Here is a 20348-nt window from a genome sequence, read left to right on the forward strand (position 1 = left end):
TGTTTACTGAATTTGGATTGTGAGCAAGGATCGCCAGCCTGGAAGGTTCGATCACTTCACTCGCTGCAGGCAAATCCTTTCCTGGTTGAGAGAAACCTGGGAAGGAGTTCCTTCTCTCCCTTCGGCCTCTGTGCCTGCTTTCCTCACTTTGCCCATCAGGGATTCCCAGAGTTGGGAACTCCAGGAAGGCTCCTCTCCCAGTGCGAAGGACTGTCCCAGGAATATCCCGTTCTGAACAAAGATGAAATCTAAGAGACCATGGTCTCTCTTCCATCCAAGACTCTTGAAGCCTGTCTAGCCTTTGACTCTGCCAAGTTTAAGCTGTAAGACTTGTTGGCCTTAGATCTTTCACAGCCTCCAGAGAAGATAGGAGTTTGTTATAGAGGCGTCACTTAAGGTCGGTGGGGTTAATGAAATAGGAGGGAGCCTGAGGGTGGGGGAGAGGTTACATCTGGAAAAACATAAACACCTCTGTCCTTTGGCTTTGAATTCACAAAAAACACATCTCATATGGCCTATAACAGTTCCCATTAAATGCGCACGTTTCTGTTCTCCCATTCTTTCTTTCGCCCGTGCTCACAAATCTGAAAGTAACTATATAATTAAATTAAAAGAAATCTAAACATGTATAAGTATTGTAAAAAAAATCATTCTATCATCTACATAATCTTTTATAACTTGTGTTTTCCTTGCAAGGTTCTTGACTTTTCTCTGACTCCATCTTTTCTTATTTACTTAGCAGCAGAGACACAGTCATTATCAGTTGATCACCATATCCTGGATTTTTCATGCTAACTAGGCCTGAGCAGAGTTCCACCTCTCACCTGTTTTCAGTGAGCTCTTGTCCTTAGAGACCATCAGCCCATCACCCCTTATATAGAGTCCCTGGCCTGCTGCCTCTTTCGAAAAGTGTTGACTTCACCCTCTTACTAAGAGATTTATGACTGTCTTACTTTAGTAAGTAATCATCAATTATAGTAATTATAAATTATAGTTAAATTATAGTAATTATAAATTATAGTAATTATAAATTAATCATAAATTATAGTAATCATCAAATAATTATAAAGACTTTGAACTTATATAGGGCCTTTTATTCAAGAACGTCCTGACATTTTGCAAACATTAAGCAATATTATTTCCTGCCACACCTCAGAGGGCAGATCCTAGTTATATTCATTTTGACATTTTCTGGTCCTACACTTGTTTTTATTTGCACCAGTTTCTGGGAATGGGGCCAGGTAGGAAGGAAGGAAGGGAGGAAGGGCGGGAGGGTGGAAGGAACTGAATCTGGAGTGTTAGAAACTCTTATTCTTCATGTGTATTTCAGGCAAGCAGAGCCACACCTTAGGCTGAATGATGCTCTTTTATACACATCTAATACTTACAGTTTGTTCCTAAATGTCTACCCCAATAGATACTTCAAGAGGGTTTATATGAAATTTCCAGGAAGGACTCCTTGCCCCAGATTGCCCAAGGGATGAGTTCCATAATTAAAAGAAGGAGCCTCCTCAACCACCACGCCCTATGCCGCAGCTCTACTGAATGGCTTGATCTCCCCCAAGCAGCCCCATCATTTGCTCTCTGCCTATGGACAGGCTCCTCCCTCTGGCAGAAATGCCCTCGGGGACATTGTGTGTCCCCCCCGAGGGACTGTGTGTCATTTGTCTTTACAACCCTAGCACCTAACACCCTGCACAACACATATGAGATACTCTATAAAACCCATGGAATAAATGGGTTGCGCATTGGCTGACTTGTTGCTAATCTGTCTCCTCTGCATCCCCTGCCTTCTCCTGGGTCCCCTGCCCTGCCACACCTGGAATGTGTGAGAGCAGTGAACTTGGTGGCTTCCTTCATGACTGAGTCCTCAGAGACCAGATCAGAGTCTAGCACGTTGTGTGTGTTCGGTATATATTTGTTGAATCAGTCAATGCATGAAGAATCTTCAGTCTCACCCAGCAAGGTTCAGATTGGGCCTCCAACCCCGTGTCCCAGGTTGGTTTCCATGCTGCCTGGTAGGTATTTCAGCCTGAAAACAACTTGAGAGCAAGGACTGGGTCTTTTTTCCTGTATCCCCTAAATGGCACATAAGAGGTATTCGGTAGATGTTGACAGAATGAATAAATGAACCAAAGGATATTTATGACTTGGGGAAGTCACTGACTCCGTATTTGCAGCTCAGACTTTGGGGACTGGGATTTGCTAGTTCACTCCCCATGGCGTAGATGGTGAGGCTATGAGAAGACAGGGCACTTTGAGCAAGGATCCAGACCCAGAGACCAGGAGTTCCTGAACTTTACATTTGGGGAGAGGGTGTGAGAATGCTGGTCTCCTCTCTGTTGTTGGCAGAGTTGGGATAAAAAGCAGATAAATAATGTACCCCACTAGAAACCATATCCCTACCAAACAATGGAATCCTTTCTCTTTATTTTGTCTACCAAGGTCCAGCACACACCAATGACAACTCAAATGTATTAGAGTGTGTGAAAACTCAGGAAGGCCCTGGCCCCATCTGCAAAAACACCACGTCACCAGGGCCAATCAAACCCAGTGCCAATGATGCACATCAGCACCCTGGAAGTTTCTCCCCTGGTTGGCAGCCAGCATGTTGCCTGGCAACAGCTCCACGGAAATGATGCACACCAATGCCCTCAGGCTCATTCAGTCCTCAGCTACTCTGTATGGACAACCTCCCTTTCAAAGACCTGGCAGACACTCAGTGGGGAAGTTGGGGCAGAGTGGGGGTGAGGGTGGGTATTGAAAAGAAAGCTTGTTGCGCCTGTTCTTAAGTGAGACTAAATATTAGAAACAGCTGAAGATATTCCCTGCCATGCCCCATACAATTCTGACACCAATTCTGAGGTGTGTGTTTTTTTCCATCCCAAGCAGTTCTGTGACACCAGCTGAGTCCTATAATTTAACTCAATTCTGACACTATCTACCTGGAAATCGTATCAGATCCCAAAGATTAAGGTCTCAGTCCTATAAGACTGCCCTCCACCCCCATCTCCAACTTTAGAAGCCAATTGTAAGTCCAGGTTGCACCTGGGCTTCTGACCTACCCGCTGTAGATCAGAAGTTCCAACGACCTCTCCCTGGGTTCCATTAATTTGCTAGAATGGGTCACAGAACTCAAGAGAACCTTATACTTACTAGATTACCTATTTATTTCAAAGGATATAACTCAGGAACAGCCAGATGGAAGAGAGGCTGTAGGGCAAGGGATGGGGAAGGGGTGCAGAGCTCCCATGACCTCTCTGGGACCGCTCTCCCCGCATCCCCACATGTTCACCAACTCAGAAGCTCTCTGAACCCTCTCCTTTTGGGTTTTATGGAGGCTTCATTGCAGAGGCAGGATTGATTAAATCATTGGTTATTGGTGACTGAACTCAAGCTTCAGCCCCTGTCCCCTCCCAAGTAGAGGGGTGGGATTGAAAGTTCCAACCCTAAAATCACCAGCTTGGCTCCACTGGCAACCAGCCCCCATCCTTAGGGGCTTTCATTAAAATAACAAAAGACAACTTTATGGTTCTCATCACTTAGGAAATTCTGAGGGTTTTAGAAGCTCCGTGCCAGGAAGGGCACAAATGGAGGGACCAAGCTAGGAACCCAGGCTTAGGCTAAGAGCCAAACCTGTTTCCCCCTAAATACTGCTCCAGGTGGCATTTGGTCCTGAAGTTATGGACAGTCTCTTTTAGGCAGGGGCTTCCTGGACTCTTCTGTCCAGTCTCTGCCCTACTCAGTGTTTGACCTTTCCACCACTGTCAGTCCTGAGTGGAGCTCCCGTCTTTGGTTGCTATTCATGTCTCTGGGAAGTGGCTTCTCACGGACCCTGCTGATTCTTCGATGACTTCTAATTCCTCCCACCCTAAGAATCCTCATGACCTAAGAGGGCATTTTCCAAAAAGCCTCCTGGACACTGTAGAAAAAATGACAGATATGTACTTTTGTACACGTCAGAGTCCAGGAATCCTCCTTGTGGCATTTTATAAGAGGTGGCTGGCTGGATAGGGCAGATGCTGTGTTGTGCTCTGCTAATATTTCCCGGGGGAAAACTTGGCAGCTCTTCTTGCCCTCCCCTGAGGAAGGACACACAGGCTGGTCCCAGACACAGGCTTGAGGTGCAGTCTAACAGAATGTACCCCACAGATACCGGGTGTAGCCTACACTCACTTGGTGGGCAAGCTGAAGAAAGGGCTTTCCTGTTTCCACATGCTGGAAAAAGCTCTTGTTAGTGTTTTTCTAAAAACAAAGGAAGGAACTGATCTGATCTGATGTTAACCTGTAGAACCTTTATACTCATTTCAAGAGACCCTACAGTCATATAAGCCTTATCACTGCTCTTTATCATAGATTATTCAAAACACCAGGAATAATAAAATCTATGCGATTTTTTTCATACATTGAACACAGAATTTGTGGATGATTTTTTCTATTTATTTTCACAGTCTATGATGCCATCCTCAGAAACAGAAGTCTACATGTAGTCAAGCATTCTCATTGCAAAAGACCATATCTTCTAGTTTTCATTAAGGTCAATGTGACAGTGGAAAGATACGATTGAATTTTCAGCATGGTAGAAGTTTGACTACCTAAAACTATCAGATGGAAAAAGGTGCCTTGTCTAAATATACTGCTGGTTGCTGAAAGGAAAACTCAAAACCTTGCTGCTTTTCTTGTCAGTGATCGCCAGAAGAAGAGGAGTATTTTGATCAATCTTGCTCACAAGATGCCTCCTGCCAGCTCTGGGGTTCAGAAAGAATTGACTCAATAGTCAAACCCCAGTTCATTGAGAGGTTCTACCATGTTTGCTTTTTGTGGGGGGAAAAATCTTCTATTTTGCATTCCTCCTTTTTAATCTTTGGCTTGGCACATCCCTAAGTTGTGAAATCTCCTTGTGTGTTAAGAGCAGTGTTTTAATACCAATTTATAAACATGCAAGTACTTATATAAATTTAGACATGTAAATGCATGTCTTTTATTGGCTTTCCTCTTACACCTAATAAAATCTCCAAGAGAAATACTTTTCAATTGTCAAAAACTTCTATTACATGGACCTGAAACTACTTTTGCCTGAAAGTATTAGGGAGATGATCTATGAATGAAGGCTGGATATTTCATTTGTTTCAGATTACTTCTAGTTTACATGAAGAAAAAGAATAATTGGGGATTTGAATTATGAACCAGATGTAGGTACTTTTGTACACTTTCTATTTATATTCATATGATGCCTTTTCTCCAATCAGTGTGAAATAAAATATTGACCCCGTGTAACAAATACAATACAAAAACAAGGCAAATAATAAATGCCTAGGCTGACTATGGAGAAAAGCAATTCCAGGAAGCAAGTAACAACCGTATTCCTTTTAAAATATTTCTGTCTGTCCATTAAATAAGTATTTACTTAGTACCCACATTGTGCCAACCACTGGGTTTATGCCAGGAATAAAAAGTTGAATAAGATACAACCTCTGCCCTCAAGAAGCTCACTGCCAGGTATTTACTGATATTTTTCTGACTTCTGTTGGGCCAAGGGGCTAAATTGCTGGTTCCCCACTGCAGCAAATATCCAACGTCTCATGTACAGGCCATAAAACTCCACAGGATCCATTAGCCACCCTGAAACAAACTGATGAAGTAACTCTAAGTAAAGTTCTTTATTGTCCACAGGCATAGAAGTGTGAGACCAATAAAACTGTCTTATTCAGGAACCAATAAAATTCGTAGATACTGTGACTCATGCAGTTTGTCTCAAATATCCCAAATGTGGAAACCTTCCCAAGCGATCAGCCGGTCAGACCTCACAGTGGTGGATCACTTCCCAGGGTATCAGATACTTTCACACATGCTATAGTAGCACCCTTATGATATATAAAGCAGGCATAATCATTACTCATATTTTACAGTTGAGGAAACTGTGATCCTCAATAATGAAATGACTTAGATGACCAAATCAGCAAGGAGCCAAAGGTCAGGTTAGGTAGACTTGTTTGCCTACAATTTTATGTCCTGTAACTCCCCAGAGAGGATAGAGTTCCTCTCTTTAATGGGATCTCTGGGAGTACCGTGATTTGGGATTCAGCATCAGTCAAGGCCACAGAAGTTTGCCTATTATGTGGGGAACAATGGCCCACCATGGCTGTATAGAGGTGATTGTCCTCTGGTGGTGGCTGGGATCCCAGGGGTATGATGCTTCCCTGGCAAGGCTGAGAAGATTGTCATTGGTCAGGGAATGCCATTGGTCAGGTGAAGGAATGGACCACTGTGTCCTGTGCCTTGGGGATTTGCATTCAGGAATGGAGGATGTTGGATGCTCTGTACAGTCTCTATAGAAGAGCATGGAGCTCCCAGGGGTTCTTACCCAAAATCAGATCATGGGGGAAGCCTAGGTCATGGAGTCACCAATATCAGGTCCAGGGTGACCCTGGAAAATCTGAGATGGAGGTTTCTCTAAGTAGTAGGATTTGTTGCCTTGAGAAATGAAGACCTGAGTCTTGGGCCCTCCTCATTAGCAGCCAATAATTCCAAGCCATCTAGGGCTTCTGTAATAGTGGCTACATGAGTAACCAAAGGGAATAAGAAGGTCCTATGGTCTGTAGATAATCCCTTGAGAATAACTGCCTTGTGTCTGCATCAAAAGGAGTGTGCTCAAAGCTGGCTAGGGCTTCCCATCCACTGGTTCTGAATTAAGTTTAACTTAGGCTGAGATGTACGAATTGGCTGTTCTATCTTGTGATTCCCCCAAATAATATATTATGGGATCCACTAGACTTGTGGAAATGAGTGTGTAATTGTGTTCAATTCTAAAATTTCTATTTGATTCTTGGTATCTTTTAAATTTTTTTTCTTTTGCTGAGACTTTCTATTTATCTGCTGAGACTAATTTTTTGTTTGTTCCAAGTGTGTTTGTAATTGTTTGTTGAAGGACTTAGAAATCTTTGTCAGATAAATCTAACATCTCTTTCTTCTGGGTATGAGCATCTACTGATTGTCTTCTTTCATTCAGTTGGAGATCTTACTGGTTTTTGGTATGAATGATTTTTTAGTTGAAACCTGGACATTTGAGATATTGTGTTATGAGACTCTGGATCTTATTTAAACTTTCTATTTTAGCTAGCTCCCTCTGACACTGGTCCAACAGGGGAAGAGAGAGGTGCCATGACCTTTTTTTTTTTTTTTTTTCTTTTTGGCCATGCCGTGGCATTCGGGATCTTAGTTCCCCTGACCAGGGATTGAACCCGTGCCAACTGCAGTGGAAGCTCGGAGTCTTAATCGCTGGACTGCCAGGGAAGTCCCAGAGAGGTGCCATGTCTTTCCTGCTAGGTGGGAATGAAAGTTCAGGCTCTCTACTCAGTTCCATTGACACCCAGTGGGTGTCATTACTGCTGTGCAGGGGTGGGGGGTTGGTTCCCAACCAGGCCTCCGTTGACATCTCCCCAGCTGGGCAGATTAAGGGTGTCCTGCAGCTCCCCTGGCATTGGGTGTGGGTGGCCTCATTACCTCTGGGTGGTAAAGTCCTGATTCTCCATTAGACCTGCTCAGAATCACCTCTATTGGAGAGAGGTGCTCATTACTGCCAGGTGGTAGTGGAAGTCCAGGTTCCTCACTTGGTCCCCAGTGACACTGCGGTGAGAGCAGGACATTCATTAGCCGCATTGGGATGAAAGTACCAGCTCCCTTCCTGACACGACAGCATAGGGAGGAATTGGGGCCCCTTGTTACAGCCTGGCGAGGGGGGAAGTCTAAGCTCCCCGTTCAGCCTCTGCTGCTGGGGATGGGGCCACAGTTTTGCCTCTGGTGTTTGGATAGACTAGAGCAGTGATTGTCTAAAGTTTGTCTGTCCTGCTAGGCTTCTCCTTTCCTGGTCCTTTGGTTAGACACAGCAGGCTTCTGTTGAGGTCTCTTGGGGGGAGGGGAGGGACTTTTTCTGGGCCCTTAAGTGTTTCCGGGTTAGTGACTTCTTCAACTTCAAGTCTGGCATATATGAAGCAAAAAACAAACAACAAAAGGGGAAAAAAAAAAAAAAAAAAAAAAAACAAGAGAAAACAAAACCCAGGGAACTCACTGCCGTGTCATTCCTCAGGTCCTGAGCCAGTCTGCCTTCTTCTCTCAACCTTACAGTTTTCTTATGGGTGTTTTTGTTTGTTTTTTTGTTTTTTTAACTGAAGTATAGTTGATTTACAATCTTGTGTTAGTTTCAGGTGTGCAGCACAGTGATTCACACACACACGTGTGTATATATATATATATTTATATAGCTGAATATATATAAAAGAATATATATAAAGATCCTTTTCCCTTAAAGGTTGTTAAGATATTGACTATAGTTCCCTGTGCTATACAGTAGGTCATTTTGGTTATCTATTTTATGTATAGTGGTGTGTATATGTTAATCCTAACCTCCTAATTTATCCCTCCCTGCCAACTTTCTCCTTTGATAACCATAAGATTGTTTTCTATGTTTGTGAGTCTATCTCTGTTGTGTAGATAATTTCATTTGTATCACTTTTTTAGGTTCCACATGTAAGTGATATCATATGACGGTTGTCTTTGTCTGGCTCACTTCACTTGGTATGATAATCTCTAGTTCCATCCATGTTGCTGCAAAATGTTTTTTAAAATATATAAGGTCCAGGGTTTTTAGTTGTACTTAGAGGGAAAAGTAGGGAACAGAGTGTCTATTCTACCTTCCCTGAAGCAAAGTTCTTCATTCACTTGCTTTTGAAAGAAAGGAAATTTTTTTCACATTAATATATTTTCCAAAAGGTACTTTATTTTTTTTTATTTATTTATTTATTTATTATTTGGCCATGCCACGGGGCTTGCAGTATCTTAGTTCCTGACCAGGGATCAAACTCAGGCCCCGGCAGTGAAAGTACTGTGTTCTAACCACTGGACTGCCAGGGAATTCCCAAAAGGTACTTTTTTTAAGCACCTTTTTTTTTTTTTTTTTTTAACGGGAGCCTCTCACTGTTGTGGCGCACAGGCTCCGGACGCACAGGCTCAGTGGCCATGGCTCATGGGCCCAGCCACTCCACGGCATGTGGGATCTTCCTGGACTGGGGCATGAACTTGTGTCTCCTGCATTGGCAGGCGGACTCTCAACCAATGCGCCACCAGGGAAGCCCTAAAAGGTACTTTTTTAAAGCTTATTTTCACACAATATTATATTGCTAGGACCCATCCACATTGTGTATAGCTGCATTCCAGGCTTGGATGATTTCCAGTGCAGACTCATGGTCAGTGCCCTGTACTGCCAGTGTAAGGCTGCCAGGTTCAGTTAACTGGCCACCTTGCCCAGTCCTCGCAGCCATGGGCCCTCCAGAGATGATCCATGACCACACAGCACAAACCCCATCGGTGGTGTTTTCATGGTCGCTCATTCCCCTTTTCCTTCAAAGATGGAGATCTGGGGAACCTTGGGTGCCCACAGTGTTAAAGGTGCAGGGGACACAGGTTCGTGCCCCAGTCCAGGAAGATCCCACATGCCGCGGAGCAGCTAGGCCCGTGAGCCATGGCCACTGAGCCTGCGCGTCTGGAGCCTGTGCTCCACAACGGGAGAGGCCACAACAGTGAGAGGCCTACGTGCCCAAAAAAAAGAAAAAGAAAAAAAAAAAAGAACAATAAGCCATGAATGTGGCCACTGGGGCGTTTGGAAATGACTTAGAAAGGTCGGGCCTTCCCAGTAAGGCCTGGAGAATCTTCTAAATTCTCCAGAAGAAAACTACCAAAAGCTGATAAGTCTTGCTTTACTGGGAAATTAAGCTACAGTTTGGCTGATTTTATGATGTGGATCCCTAACAAAAATCAGGGAGGCTCTATTTTTAAAGGAGTAAAGATATGTGTGTATATATATATGTTTTCTGTTTGATTTTAAATGCACAAAAACGTAGTTAAGCTCAGTATTGGCTTATAAATCATGAAATGTAACCTGGCCCATCCACACTAAAGACCATTTAAAAATACCTGGTTATGAACCTATTTCTACTTCTCTAAACACAGACCCCCTGTATCAAGACTCCTCAGGTCATATCTATAGCTTCTAGAGTTCATCACAGTTTACAGCCCTCCTGGAATTCAGATGTTAAATATCTGGCTAACACCTTTTGCTTGTGAGTCTAAACTCTAAATGCTCTTTTACCTCTATTATCCAGAAGCAAAATGATGCAGATGTTACAACAAGTCAGACAGAACTGGGATTCACTCCTTGTTCTACTGCTTTCTACCACATGATCTTGGGCAAATTTCTGAGTCTGTTTCCTTGTCTGTAAAATGGGGATAAAAACAGTACCTGTTTCCTAGGGTTGTTGTGGGGATTGCTTGAGAGAAAATATCTGTAAAATGTCAGCACAGTATTAGCACATTTATCACAATGCCTGACATATAGATGTTAGTTGTCATAAAGGAAAAATCCAACCATCATAAATTTTGAGAGATCTAATTGGCTTTATTCAACAATTCATGAAGCAATTCACGAATCGGACAGTCTCCAGTCTAGCAGATAGAAAGGAGCTCCAAAGACCTGTACAAGGTGAGAGATTTTTATAGACCAAAGTAAACAGGAGCAAGGAAGTTATCCTGGGCATTTGCTGATTGGTAAAAGCAGGGCTATTCCCTTATATGGAGCAAAAGAAAGTCTTGGAGCAGGTTAGCTAACTTGTGCTGAGCAGGCAAGCACTGATTGGGTGACCTGACCTTTCCTTTTATGGGAGAGCTGAACATAGAAAAGTAGCATGAACCACTCCATCTTGGGCCTAATCAGGTTACTTTAACAGTTGTTAAGTAAAAACAGGTTGTTGGGAAGGTTAAATGGTATATAAATAATAAAAACATCTAGGACAATGCTAGATGCATATGTATATTCTATTTCTTTAGAGCAGCGGCTTTCAATGGCAGGTCATTAGAGCCTCTTGGAGAGCTTTAAAAACCTCAAGATGCCCGTGCCATATTCCAGGCCAATTACCTCAGAATCTCTGGGGGTTGGGCCCAGGCATCATTACTTTCTGAAGCGCCCCAGGTGTGGTGGGCAGAACATTGGCCTCCCAAAGAAGGCCACGTCTTAATCCCCGGAACCTGTGACCTGTTTTCTGGATGTATGTTACCCAGCCGAAGGGAATCAAGGCAGGAGATGGAATTAACGTTGCTCATCAACTGACCTTAAAATAGGCAGAATATTCTGGATTATCCAGGTGGATCCAGTATTCACAGGGGTCTTTAAATGTGACAGTGGGAGGCAGATGAGTCAGTGTTAACGAGACTCTATCAGGCCTTGACGCTCATGAAGACAGAGAGAAAAGGGCCCCGAGCCAAGGAATGAGGCAGCATCGAGAGGCTGGGAAAGACGAGAAAATGGGTTCCCTGTAGAGCGTCCAGGAAGACCACAGCCTTGCTGACACTTCAATTTGAGCGTAGTGAGAGCCCCGGACTTCTGACCTCCAGAACTGTAAGGTAATAAATTTCTGTTGCTTTAGGCCACCAAGTGTGTGGTAATTTTTACAACAGCAACAAGAAACTGATATATGCAGCCAAAGTTAAGAACCACTGCAAAAAGCAAACAAACAAAAAGCCCCACTGCTGTAGGGTTTCTGTGGGCTCTCAGCCGTCATTTGCCGAAATCTTTCTAGGAGTGTGGCTTTGCCTGAGAGGAAGGGGCTTGTCTCGACTGTTTCGCTGTTTCCGGTTTTTTATTTCTAAATTTTAAAACTTGAGATATGATTTATGTATAATATGGGAATTCCACTCCACGGTGGTCCAGTGGTTAGGACTTTGCGCTTTCCCTGCTGAGGGTGTGGGTTAGGGAACTAAGATCCCGAATGCTACATGGCCAAAACAAAACAAACAAAAAATTATGTGTAATATCGTGTAAGTTTAAGGTGTATATGTCGATTTGATACAATTATATGAGGCAATTTGATTACCACCATAGTTTTAGCTAACATCTGTATCATGTCACATACTTAGCATTTCTTTTTTTTTGTGCTAAGAACAATTCAGATCTAGTCTCTTAGGAACTTTCATGTAATACGGAATTGTTGACCATAATCCCTGTACTGTGTATTAGATCATCAGAGCTGATTCATCTTCTACTTCCAGGATTATACCCTTTATCATCTCCCAGATTCCCCCACCCGCTAGCCCTTGGTGACCACCATTCTACTCTTTTTTTTTTATAAGTTTGGCTTTCTTAGAGTGCACATGTAAGTGACATCATATATTATAATATTTGTCTGGCTTATCTCACTCAGCATAATGCCCTCAAGACCCATCCATGTTGTTGAAATGGCAGGATTTCCTTATTTCTCTTGGCTGAATAATATTCCATTGTGTGTTTGTATACATAGTGTATAAGGTATATGTGTATATCTCATCTTCTTTATCCATTGACGGGCACTTAGGTTGCTTTCATATCCTAGCTATTGTGAATAAATGCTGCAATAAGCATGAGAGTACAGATATGTTTTTGATACCCTGTTTTCATTTCCTTTGGATCTATACCTAGAAGTGGGATTGCTGGATCATATGGTAGTTCTATGTTTATTTTTTTGACCATAGTGGCTGCACCAATTTACATTCCTACCAAGAGTGTAAGAGCGTTCCCTTATCTCTACATCTTTGCCAACATTTGTTACCTCTTGTCTCCTTGGTGATAGCCATTTTAACAGGTATAAGGTGATACCTCATTGTGATTTTGATTTGCATTTCCCTGATGATTAGTGATGAGCACCTTTTCATGTGCCTCTTGGCCACTCAGATGTCTTCTTTGGACATTTGGAAAAATGTCTATTCAGTTCCTCTGCTCATTTTTTAAATTGGACTGTTTGTTTTCTTGTTATTGAGTTGTATGATTTTTAAAAAATATTTTGGATATTAACCCCTTATCTGATGTATGGTTTGTAAATATTTTCTCCTACTCCATAGGTTGTTTTTTCATTTTGTTGATGGTTTCTTTTGCTGTGCAGAAGCTTTTTATTTTATTTAATTTTTTAATTTTTATTTATTTATTTTTGGCTGCGTTGGGTCTTCGTTGCTGCGCGCAGGCTTTTCTCTGGTTGCAGCAAGCGGGGGCTACTCTTGGTTGTGGTGCGCAGGCTTCTCATTGCGGCAGCTTCTCTTGTTGTGGAGCACAGGCTCTGGGCATGCAGGCTTCAGTAGTTGTGGCACACAGGCTCAGTAGTTGTGACTCGTGAGCTCCAGAGCGCAGGCTCAGTAGTTGTGGTGCACGGGCTTAGCTGCTCCACGGCATGTGGGATCTTCCCGGACCAGGACTCAAATCCGTGTCCCCTGCATTGGCAGACGGATTCTTAACCACTGCGCCACCAGGGAAGCCCCTATGCAGAAGCTTTTTAATTTGATGTAGTCCTGATTTTTGCCTTTGTTTTTTGTGTTTTTTGGCGTCCTCTCCAAAACAATCGTTGCCAAGACTAATGTCAAGGACCTACTGCCCTATGTTTTCTTCTAGGAGTTTTACAGTATCAGATCTTATGTTTAAGTCTTTAATCCTACATACAAACAAGTTCCATTCCAAGAGCACGTTTGTAAAGTTCAATTTGTTTGTAAGTCCAACAAATTAGCCAAAGGTACCCAACTAACACAATCAGCTATATAGTACTGTACTGTAATAGGTTTCTAATACTTTTCACACAAATAATACATAAAAGACAAACACAAAAACTAAAACATTTAAAATCTTACAATGCAGTACCGTGAAAAGTACAGCAGTACAGTACCACAGCTGGCATCCCGGGGCTGGCATTGAGGGAACAGACAAGAAGAGTTACTGACTGAAGGAGGGAGAGGAGGTGGGAGATGGTAGAGCTGAAGGATTGTCAGCAATAGGAGATGGAGGGTATGCTGCAATTTCACTCATGCCGGATGTGGATGGCACATGTTCTGGTTCCTTGCTGGATTCAAGTCCATCTACCCTCTTGAAAAAACAATCCAGTGATGTCTGAGTAGTAGCTTTTTTTTTCTCGTCATAGACGACACGGTAGCACTGGATTGCATCCCGAACGGCTGCTGCAACCTTCATATTGCCATTCTACATTGGGGTCCTGTGCCTCAAAAACTAACAGGGCCTCCTCAAATAAAGAGAATCCCCTGCCATTTCCTGCATCGTGAGTCTCTTCGGTTCTTCAGTTACTTCTTCCTCTTGTCTCTCTTCGTCCTTTCTCTGGGCACATTCCCATCTTTGAAAGTTCACAACTTGAAGGTTCGTCTGTAGGGGACTTAACAGTATTTCAAGTTTATTTTGGTGAGTTGCATAAGGTGAGGATCCAATTTCAGTTTTTTGAATGTTTTTGAAACACCATTTGTTGAAGGGATTATCCTTTCCCCACTCAGTGTTCTGACCCCCTGTCAAGTAGTTGACCATACATGCAGGGGGTTATTTCTGAGCTCTCTTTTCAATTCCATTGGTCTATGTGTCTGTTTTTTATGCTAGCACCATACTGATATAATTCTTTCTTTCTTTTTTTTTTTTTTTTTGTGGTACACGGACCTCTCGCGGTTGTGGCCTCTCCCGTTGCAGAGCACAGGCTCCGGACGCCCAGGCTCAGCGGCCATGGCTCACGGGCCCAGCCGCTCCACCGCATGTGGGATCTTCCTGGACCGGGGCACGAACCCGTGTCCCCTTCATCAGCAGGTGGACTCTCAACCACTGTGCCACCAGGGAAGCCCTGGGGTTTGTTTTTGTAGGTCCTTTTCTTCTCTTGTGTTTCCCACTTAGAGAAGTTCCTTTAGCATTTGTTGTAGAGCTGGTTTCGTGGTGCTGAATTCTCTCAGCTTTTGCTTGTTTGTAAAGCTTTTGATTTCTCCATCAAGTCTGAATGAGATCCTTGCCAGGTAGAGTAATCTTGGTTGTAACAGTTTCTTCCCTTTCATCCCTTTAAATATGTCATGCCTCTCCCTTCTGGCTTGTAGAGTTTCTGCTGAGAAATCAGCTGTTAACCTTATGGGAGTTCCCTTGTAATTTGTTGTTTTTCCCTGCTGCTTTCAATAATTTTTCTTTGTCTTTAATTTTTGTCAATTTGATTACTGTGTGTCTCTGCCTGTTTCTCCTTGGGTTTATCCTGTATGGGACTCACTGTGCTTCCTGGACTTGGGTGGCTATTTCCTTTCCCATGTTAGGCAAGTTTTTGACTATAATCTCTTCAAATATTTTCTTGGGTCCTTTCTCTCTCTCTTCTCCTTCTGGGACCCCTATAATGTGAATGTTATTGCGTTTAATATTGTCCCAGAGGTCTCGTAGGCTGTCTTCATTTCTGTTCATTCTTTTTTCTTTATTCTGTTCCGCAGCAGTGAATTGCACCATTCTGTCTTCCAGGTCACTTATCCGTTCTTCTGCCTCAGTTATTCTGCTGTTGATTCCTTCTAGTGTATTTTTCATTTCAGTTATTGTATTGTTCATCTCTGTTTATTTGTCCTTTAATTCTTATAGGTCTTTGTTAAACATTTCTTGCTTCTTCTCACTCTTTGCCTCCACTCTTTTTCCAAGGTCCTGAATCATCTTCACTGTCATTATGCTGAATTCTTTTTCTGGAAGGTTGCCTATCTCGACTTCATTTAGTTGTTTTTCTGGGGTTTTATCTTGTTCCTTCATCTGGTACATAACCCTCTGCCTTTTCATTTTGTCTGTCTGTCTGTGAATGTGGTTTTTGTTCCACAGCCTGCAGGATTGTTGTTCTTCTTGCTTCTCCTGTCTGCCCTCTGGTGGATGAGGCTATCTAAGAGGTTTGTGCAAGTTTCCTGATGGGAGGGACTGGTGGTGGGTAGAGCTGGCTGTTGTTCTTGTGGGCAGAGCTCAGTAAAACTTTAATCCGCTTGTCTGCTGATGGACGGGGCTGAGTTCCCTCCTTGTTTGTTGTTTGGCCTGAAGTGACCCAACACTGGAGCCTACCCAGCCTGTTTGGTGGGGCTAATGGCAGACGCTGGGAGGGCTCACGCCAAGGAGTACTTCCCAGAACTTTTGCTGCCAGTGTCCTTGTCCACACTGTGAGACACAGCCACTTCCCGCCTCTGCAGGAGACCCTCCAACACTAGCAGGCAGGTCTGGCCCAGTCTCCTATGGGGTCACTGCTCCTTCCCCTGTGTCCCGATGCACACACTACTTTGTGTGTGCCCCCCAAGAGTGGAATCTCTGTTTCCCCCGTCCTGTCAAAGTCCTGCAATCAAATCCCACTAGCCTTCAAAGTCTGATTCTCTAGGAATTCCTCCTCCCGTTGCCAGATCCCCAGGTTGGGAAGCCTGATGTGGGGCTCAGAACCTTCACTCCAGTGGGTGGACTTATGTGGTATAAGTGTTCTCCAGTTTGTGAGTCACCCACCCACCTAGCAGTTATGGGATTTGATTTGATTGTGATTGTGCCCCTCCTACCATCTCATTGTGGCTTCTCCTTTGTCTTTGGATGTGGGGTATCTCTTTTGGTGAGTTCCAGTGTCTTCCTGTTGATGATTGTTCAGCAGTTAGTTGTGATTCTGGTGCTCTCGCAGGAGGGAATGAGAGCACGTCCTTCTACTCCGCCATCCTGAACCAATCTCGGCACTTCCTTTTTCAATGAATGCCTTTTTATTTCTTGCATAATTGCTCTAGCTGGGACTTCTAGTACTATATTGAATAAGAGTGGTGAGTGTGGGCATCCTTGTCTTGTTCCTGATCTCACAGGAAAAACTTTCAATCTTCCTCCACTGATTATGATGTTGGCTGTTGGCTTGTCATATATGGCCTTTATTATGTTGAGGTACATTCCCTCTATAAATAATTTGTGGAGATTTTATCTTGAAAAAAATGTATTTTGTTGAATGCTTTTTCTGCATCAATTGAGATGATCATGACTTTTATCTTTCATTCTATTAATGTGGTGTATCACATTTATTGATTTACATATGTTGAACCACACTTGCATCCCAGCGATAAATCCCACTTGGTCATGGTGTATGACCCTTATAATGTGTTGTTGAATTAGATTTCTTAATACTTTGCTGAGAACTTTTGCATGTATATTTATAAGGGGTATTGGTTTGTAGATTTTTCTTGTAGTGTCCTTATCTGGCTTTGGTATCAGCATAATGGCAGCTTCATAAAATGAGTTTGGAAGTGATTCTTCTTTGATTTTATTTTTTGAAAAGTTTGAGTAGGACTGGCATTAATTCTCCTTTATATGTTTGGTAGAATTCACCAGTAGAGCTATTTGGTCCTATATTTGTCTGTGTTGGATGGCTCTTGATTACTGATTCAATTGCCTTACTTGCATTATTGGTCCATTCAGATTTTCTATTTCCTGATTGTCTTGGCTGTATGTTTCTAGAAATTTATCTGTTTCTTCTAGGTACCCAATTTGTTGGCATATAAGTATTCATAATAGTCTCTTAGTCTAGTTAAAAGTTTGTCAGTTTCATTTTTCTTATCAAAAACTGAGTTCTTAGTTTTGTTAATCTTTTCTATTCTCTGTTTCATTATTTTCCACTCTGATGTTTATTTCCTTCCTTCTGCTAACTTTGGGCTTCCTTGTTCTTTTTCTAGTTCCTTGAAGTGTGAAGTTAGGTTGTTTATTTGAGAGCTTTCTATCTTCTTAAAATATGCATTTATTACTATAAAATTCTCTCTCAGAACTGCTTTTGTAACATCCCATAGATTTTGATGTGTTGTGTTGTCATTTTCATTTGTTTTGAGATTTTTTTTTCTTTATGACCCATTTCTTGTTCAGGAATGTGTTGTTTCCACATGCTTATAAACATTCCAGTTGTCCTCTTGTTTTTTATTTCTAGTTTCATCTATTGTGGTTTGAAAAGATAGTTGGTATAATTTTAATCTTCTTAAGTTTGCTAGTATTTGTTTTGTAACCTATCATATGATCTATCCTGGAGAATATTTCTTGTGCTCTTTTTTAGAATATGTATTCTGCTACTGTTGGATGGAATGTTCTATAAATGTTTTGTAGGTCCATTTCATCTAATATAAGAGTCCAGTCCAATGTTTTCTTTCTGTTTTCTGTCTGGATTATCTTTCCATTGCTGAGAGTGGGGTATTGAAGTCTGCTGCTATTATTGTATTGTCTATTTTTCCTGTCTGATCTGTCAGTATTTGCTTAATATATTTAGATGCTTCAATGTTGGGTGCATATATATTTATGATCTTCTTGATGAACTGACCCTTTTATCATATATGATCACCTTCTTTATCTCTTACTACCTCTTTTGGCTTAAAGTCTATTTTGTGTGATAGAGGGGTAGTTAGCTACCTCTGCTTTCTTTTGGTTTCCACTTGCATGGAATACTTTTTACTGTCTCTTCATTTTGATCCTATGTGTGTCCTTAACCCTGAAGTGAGTCTCTTATAGGCAGCTTATAGTCGGGTCATATATTTTTTTTAAATCCATCCAGCCACTCTGTACCTTTCTGATGGGTGAATTCAATCCACTTACACTTAGAGTAATTATTGATATGTAAGGACTTACTAATGCCATCTTGATAACTTCTCGCAGTTTTGTAGTTCCAATGTATTTTTTTTTCTTTTTTCTGCCTACTTTTGTCAACTGGTCATTCCATGGTGATATGCTCTGTTTCCCCTTTCTTTAACTTTTGTGAATCTCCTATAGGTTTTTGCTTTGTGGTTACCATGAGGCTTACGTAAAACATAAATAAAGCAGTTCATTTTAAGCTGATAGCAACTTAACTTCAATCACACACAGAAGTTCCAAAATTTTACTCCCCCCCTTTACATTTTTGACATCACAATTTACCTCTTTCTATATTTTATGTTCATTAACAAATTATAGTAGATACAGCTACAAAAATATATAACTATATATTTTAAAATAATCTTTTTGTATAATCTTTGTACTATAGGTAACTGGTTAACATACCACCTTATTACAGAATTAGAGTTTTCTAAATATGACTGTATATCCACCAGTGTTCTGTATACTTTCATATGTTTTTATGTCACTAATTAGCATCTTTTCATTTCAGCTTGAATAATTCCTTTCAGCATTTCTTGCAAGGCAGGTCTAGTGGTGATAACTCCCTCAGTTTTTATTTATCTAGAAAAGCCTTTATTTTTTCCTTCACATCTGAAGTGTAACTTTGGATAAATTATCTTGGTTGGAAATTTTTTCTTCCAACATTTTGAATATGCCATTTTCACTCTCTCCTGGTCTGTAGGGTTCCTTTTGAGAAATACACTGATAGCCTAATGGGGGGTTCCTTGTAGGTTATAACCCTTTTTTCCCCTCGGGCTGCTTTTAAGATTCTCTTTGATATTTGACATTTTCATTATTGTGTATCTTACAGAAGTACTTTTTTTTTCATTGAAAAAATAGGGTGATCTATTAGCTTCATGAATTGGATGCCCAAGTCTTTCCAAAGTTTGAGAATTTTTCAGCTATTACTTTAAATAAACTTTTTACCACTTTCTCCCTCTCTTCTCCTTCTGAAATACTAATTATTTTAATACTTGTACATTTGATGGATTCCCATGGATCATGTAGGCTTTCTTCATTCTTTTTTCTTTGTTCTCCCCTAACTGCATTATTTCAAAATTCCTGTCCTCTAGCTCACTTATTCTACCTTCCATTTGGTCTGCTTTGCTGTAGATATTTTATATATTGCATTTCTCATTTTATTCATTGAATTCTTCAGCTCCAGAATTTGTTTGGTCCTTTTTTATGATTTCTATCTCTTAAATTTCTCATTTTTTCATGTGTTTTCCTCATTTCATTGAGTTGTCTTTCTGTGTTTTCTTGTAGTTCACTTGAGTTTCCTCAAAACTGCTATTTCAAACTCTTTATCAGCTAGATCTCAAAATTCCACGTCATCGAGTTCAGTTTTGGGAGGATTGTTTTCTTTTGGTGATGATATTTCGCATGTTCCTTGGAGGTTTGCATTGTGGCTTTTGCACTGAAGTAGTGGAACCCCTCCAATCTGTACCAGTTGCCTTCGGGTGGGTTCATTGGTCCTGTTATATCTAGATTTTCTCTGTCCTTGTATGGGTACATCTGCTCCACATTCCTTATTCCCTCTTGTGGTGGAATTTTTAAGCTTTCATGCCTTCTCTGGTTCTTACAACTCATTAGGTTGACCTTTGGAAACCTCTTTGTTTGCCAGAAAGTGATACTACCACTCAAGTTTGTGGTTTCTCTCTTGCCAACAGACCCTGGTCTGATTTTTCTGAGAACACTCTGGCCATTGCACTCAGAAACACACACAAAGAGTCACCTGCAGACTTGGGGGTGGGGGAAAGTGTGGGTTTAGCACTCAGGGCACTGGGGGGTGCCTGCGGACCCAGTGGAAAGATCTTCAGGTGAGCCTCCCAGAGGCTCATGGGCAGACTTCCCGCTGAAAGCCTGAGTG

This window comes from Lipotes vexillifer, unplaced genomic scaffold (assembly GCF_000442215.2).
Source record: "Lipotes vexillifer unplaced genomic scaffold, Lipotes_vexillifer_v1.1 scaffold28, whole genome shotgun sequence".
In the NCBI taxonomy this organism is placed as follows: domain Eukaryota; kingdom Metazoa; phylum Chordata; class Mammalia; order Artiodactyla; family Lipotidae; genus Lipotes; species Lipotes vexillifer.